Source organism: Cryptomeria japonica, chromosome 7 (genome assembly GCF_030272615.1).
Source record: "Cryptomeria japonica chromosome 7, Sugi_1.0, whole genome shotgun sequence".
Classification (NCBI taxonomy): Eukaryota; Viridiplantae; Streptophyta; class Pinopsida; order Cupressales; family Cupressaceae; genus Cryptomeria; species Cryptomeria japonica.
In genome coordinates, this window is record NC_081411.1 from 456,450,920 (window position 1) to 456,457,186 (window position 6,267).

Sequence of the window (6,267 nt, forward strand, 5' to 3'; positions counted from 1 at the left end):
ACAAGAAACCAACATGTGAAACGGTATGCTCAAAACCGGAAGCCACACCCAATGTACCAAAATGCAAATTATAAAGGCAGGCTCAAGATTGTTGATGAAGGGTTCACTAAAGTCAACAACATGAGAGGGAGACATCCCATGAGACAAAGGCCCGCTGGTCCACAACAACAAGACTGGTATGTACCCAAATTTCATCGTTACTATTACCATTGTAATAAGTTTGGACATAGAATTGGTAATTGTAGATTGATGAAGAAGCCCCCTATTAGTTTTGCAAGTAGAAATCCATTTAATGCACTCTGGGATATGGATGTTGTTTGTTATCAATGCAATGGATTTGGTCATAGGAGTTTTGAATGCAGGAGAATTAAACCGGTGTCCTACAATAGTTTTAAAGATTCATACTTTAATGTCAATGTGAAATGCTATAACTGTCAAGAGTTTGGACATATTGTAAACCATTGCAAGTACAAGAAAATAAAGCAGAAAAGGACAACTCCTGATCAGAAACTCATAGTTAAACTGGAACAAGAAGTTGCAACAAACAAAAAGAAAGAAGAAAAACCGGTTTGGGTTGAGAAAGACAAGAACAAAGAAGAATCAAGTCTGATTGTGTAGACTACCCTTCATGCAGAAAGAAGGAACTTATGGGTTGTAGACAGTGGTTGTTCCAATCAAATGACCGGTGAGAAAAAAATGTTTATTAAGCTTGAAGATTAGAATGGAGGCTCAATAATATTTGGAGATAACTCCTTCATCAAGATAAAAGGAAAAGGTACTCTGAATATAGATGGAAAATTGAAGGCCCATGATGTATACTATGTGGAAGGTTTGAAGCGAAATTTACTAAGTGCAAGTCAAATGTGTGATAAAGGTTACAAATTCACTTTTGACTCTATCGGTTTCCAGATAAGAAAAGAGAGTACTGGTCAGATTGTAGCAGAAGGTAAAAGAATGGATGGAAATGTGTACAATATGAAAGAATGCTATGAGTCCCAATACATGATGGGATAGGTGGATGAGAGATGGTTGTGGCACATGAGATTAGGCAACATACATTTTGAGAATCTGGTTGCAGTGAGCAAAAAGAGTTCTATGAGAAATATACCACAAATCATCAAACTGGTAAGCACATTTTGTGATGAATGTGTAAGAGGAAAGCAGACTAAGGTGAGCTTCAAGACTAAGGAACATAAGACTTCAAGACTGCTAGAACTAGTGCATACAGATCTGTGTGGTCCAACTAGGACAAGAGCTCTTGCCGGTGAGAGATACATTATGCTCTTCATTGACGACTAATCAAGAATGAAATGGGTCACTTTCCTACAGGATAAATCTCAAGCATTTGATAGATTCAAGATCTTCCAGAAGATGGTAGAGAAGGAAAGTGGATGCAAGCTGAAATGCCTAAGATTTGACCAGGGTGGAGAGTTCACATCAAATGAATTTGAGGACTACTGTGAGAGACATGGAATCAGAAGACAATATTCAACCCCCAGGACACCACAACAAAGTGGTGTGGTAGAAAGGAAGAACAAACCAATCAAGGAGATGGCCATAACCATATTAAATGGGGCAAGCTTACCAGATATGTATTGGAAGGAAGCGTTTCATATTGCAACATATACTTTGAACTAAGTTCAACTGAGAACAAACAACATGATGACACCTTATGAGCTGTGGTATGACTGAAAACCATCTGTCAAGTACTTCAAGGTGTTTGGGAGTAAATGCTTCATTAAAAGAGATCAGGATGGCTTGGGAAGCTTTGATTCTAGGAGTGATGAAGATATTTTCCTTGGTTACTCAACTCATAGTAAGGCCTACAAATGCTACAACAAAAGACTAAGAAGAGTCATTGAGAGTGTGAATGTGAGAGTAGATGAAGATATGTTTAAAGGAAAAAATACTCAAGTCAATCAATATGATGATTCCGGTGATGAAGGTGAAGAAGCTCAGTCAAACAATGAACCGGAAGAAGCATCCAATAAGGTCCCTAACGGGTATGTGCAGAAAAACCACTCAGAAGAAGAGAAAATGGTAACAAGAGTGATGGTGTGCAGACTAGAAGAAGACTTGCCCAAAATGATGAACAAGTCAATTTCTACCTTATGACTAAAATGGAACCTAAGACATTCAATGAGGCCAGAAAAAAGTCAGAAATGGATGGATGAAATGGAAGAGGAATTGCATCATCTTGAGAAGAATAAGACTTGGGAATTAGTTCCTAGACCGGTTGATAAAAATGTCATTGGCACAAAGTGGGTATACTGGAACAAGATGAATGAATAAGGGAAGATTGTGAGGCACAAAGCAAGGTTAGTGTGAAAAGGATATTCTCAAGTAGAAGGTATTGATTTTGAAGAAACATTTTCACCAGTGGCTAGGCTAGAAGCTATTAGGATGTTTCTTGCTTTCTCTACCTACAAGGGTTATAAAGTTTATCAAATGGATGTAAAATCTGCTTTCCTAAATGGAAATTTAGAAGAGGAAGTATACATGGAACAACCAGAAGCTTTTCTTCTACATGATGATGAAACCTTTGTGTGCCAGTTGAAGAAAGCAATGTATGGTTTGAAGCAGGCTCCAAGAGAATGGTACTCAAGATTAGATAAGTATCTAAAGAAGCAAGGGTTCAGAAAAGGAAGTGCATACAACAATTTGTATGTTAAAGCAGAAGGAAACCACATGATTATTATGGTTGTGTATGTGGATGACATCATTTTTGGAGGTAACAAGGACACCCTATGCAAGGACTTTGCTTATCAGATGAAATCAAAATTTGAGATGTCCATGCTTGGAGAGTTCTCTTACTTTCTTGGTTTGTAGATTTCACAGCAAGGTAAAGGGATATTTATCTCTCAAACCAAGCATGCCAAAGATGTGTTGAAGAAGTTCCAAATGGAAGACAACAAACCGGTAAGTACTCCCATGGTGTCCAGATGCAAGTTGAGCAAGGATGATGAATCACCGGTAGTGGATCAAACATTGAATAGATCCATGATTGGTAGTTTGTTATATCTTGATGCTTCTAGACTGGATATAGTGCAGGCAATATGCATGGTGGCTAGATTTCAAGATGCACCTAAATAGTCACATGTGAATGCAGTTGGGAGGATATTCTGGTATCTATAAGGGACACTTGATTATGGATTATGGTACCCCAAGCAAGGGGATTTTACCTTACATGCCTACACTGATGCTGATTGGGCAGGCTGCATTGATGACTAGAAGAGCACAAGTGGTGGTGCATTCTTCCTATGTAACCGGTTGGTCTCATGGCACACCAAGAAGCATGATTCAATTTCTCTATCTACTGCTGAGGTAGAATATATTCCTACTACCACATGTTGTTCTCAAGTGCTATGGATGAAGCAAACCCTCAAGGATATTTAGGTAGAGATGTCTAACACCATTTACATCCAGTGTGACAATTCAAGTGCAATTAACATATCAAAGAACCCGGTTATGCACTCAAGGACAAAGCATATTGCAATCAATATATCATTTTCTTTGGGAGAAGGTGGCAGATCAGGAAGTTAAGGTAGAGTATGTCCCTACAGGTGAGCAAGTGGCTGATATTTTTACCAAGCCTCTATCGGTAAGTACTTTTGAGTATCTGAGACACAAGTCAGGAGCTGTGTCACTTGCTTCATGCACTTAAATGAGTATGGAGATCTTTGGTTCAGGGGGAGTTCACTGCCATACTTTTTTGATTCTTGAACCAGTTGATGGACAAAGGGGGAGATAAGTACATGCAGAGTTTGTACCCTTTGTCATGGATGTCAAAGGGGGTAAAAGAACTGGTTGAAGAAATGAAGAGTATGTTGACATCAATGCCAAAGGGGGAGATTGTTGGCATTGTATTGCCATTGATGTCAACCGGTAAGTATAGGATGTCACCGATATGAAAGGTGAATGCAGGATGGAAGAAAGAGATGTTCACCGATAAGTAAACATGACCAACCGTAAGCAAGAAAAAGACAACAGTGAAGAGTGTAATCCACCAGTTGGCATGATTATTAGGATGTGCATGACATCGGTATGAAGGCAGGTGTAATATCACCAGTGAATAGAATTAGTGGATGAATTAGTGTGTTTGATGACAAGTCAAGTTGATCCACCGACAGAATAGAGGAAAGCAGACATGAAGGATAACTGGTAAGGTGACATGTACAGGTAGGGTTAGTGAACTAGTGGGAAAGCACTGATAGTATGTCTTGGTCGGTGAATGAATCTAAACCGGCTCAGTGGATTGAACAGATGTGAATGTTGACAAGGATGATGGGTGGGTACTAGGTGGCAAACATCCAGAGGTCGGTGAAGTGTCCATTGACGTGATAGGTGATCAGTAGGCTAACTTTAAATAAGGCACCCGTAAATCATGGGTCAATGGCAAAAGAAGTGCAACTCGAGTTGGATCAAGATGAAGAATATTTTTGGGGATGTAAATCAAGAAGGACAATCTGATCTTTGTGCCCATTGGTCAAAGGAAACAATAGAGGAATTAATGGTGAATGATAGAGCAAGGCCAAAAAACAAGTTGCAGGTTGCTAAATATAAAAAGTGTGTACAAATGTCATATGAAATGGCAGTGATGTTTGATCTACTACAGATCATTAATCGAGGAGATGAGATCCGATCAGATTTTGGTGGAGAAAAGCCCTAGTGTGCCATCGTTTGAAATTTGGTCTTGTCAGGAAAGATAAGTATAAATATGCAGACCAAAAATGAAAGAACGTTATGCTTGATACTAAAAAAGAGAGAGTAACTAAGCGAGAAGAGAGTGATCAGAGAGAAGATCAAAAGCATCTAAGTGTTGGAGCTAACTGACAAAAAGGTTGAACTGGTAAAAGGTTTATCATAGGTTTTACCAGTAAGGTTAGAGCAACCGGCAAGCTGCCAAATAGAACAACATTTGTGTGAACCGACAAGGTAGATTTAGGAAGAAAGTTGCTGAAGGTGAAGGAGAAAAGAGAGTGTACTAGTGAAGGGTATGCAAGACAAAATTAGGGTAGAAAAGGTATAAATAGAAGACAAAGAACTGAAATAGAACTAAGGTGAGGGAGAAAAGAGAGTGTACCAGTGAAGGGTATGCAAGACAAAATTAGGGCAGAAAAGGTATAAATAGAAGACAGATAACCGATAGAGAACTAAGGTAAAGGAGAAAAGAGAGTGTACCGGTGAAGGGTATGCAAGACAAAATGAGGTATAAAAATAATGCAAAGAACCGAAAGAGAACTGAGCAATGGAGAACCGGTAGAGAAGAGTTAAACCAGTGAAGTATTTTGATTGCAAGTGTTACAAAATTTATTTATAACAAGGCTACAACTATTGTATTAATTTGACCTATTGTATATCACTGAGTTGGATCTCGGTGTAGGGGTTGGTGCTCCTTGAGTTGGTGCCCTAAAATTTGTAATCAATGTTTATTGTGTGGCTAGATTGGAGCAGTAGTCTCTAGCAACGTTTCTCACCGAGGTTTTTCCCACATTGGGTTTTCTTTGTATATCCGGTGTTATGTGTTGAGTATCTTTGTGTGTTTGCATTTGATTAATTTCCTTAGCTCATCGGTATATCCTCCTTGCGTCTGATTTTGTAACCAGTACCAAGAGTTTGGTTTAAAAGGTTTAGAATATTGGGAACCACTGATTCACCCCCCTCTCAGTGGTACATTGTGTTCAACACTTCTACATGAATTCATACTTGGTATATATCACAACATCACTCAAAAATTTCCTTGGTCTTTCTACCAAGGGTGATCACTCACTTGTGATTGTGTGGGATTATTATTAGTTTCATTTGAGACCCAATAGGCTCCATTACAGAAAAGTCCAAGATGCTTACTATGGTCACTACATATGTTTGTTTGATAAAACACTAAAGAATAGAAGGGTGTCAGATACTGCATGGGAGAGAGTAAATGAATATGGTTGTATTTTCCTTCGATTCCAAACTTTTTTAATATGAGAGTTGGATGCTACAACAGACAACCATACATGCTTCCAAGATACCCAACTGATAATATCATTCTTATGGAATTGGGAAGAGAACTCATGGCAGTTCATGCACAACAATCTATTCGACATAAGGATGGAATGGAAATATCTTCAAGTAACCCATTATAGATTGGTCAATATTCTCTCATGATGTATATAAAGGCTAAAACCATGGAGACTAAGATGTAGGAGATCAAGCTCAAAAGGTTCAAAGCAAGGGAAAATTTTGAATACCAGAGTATGAAAGAAATGATCAAGAGATCCTTCA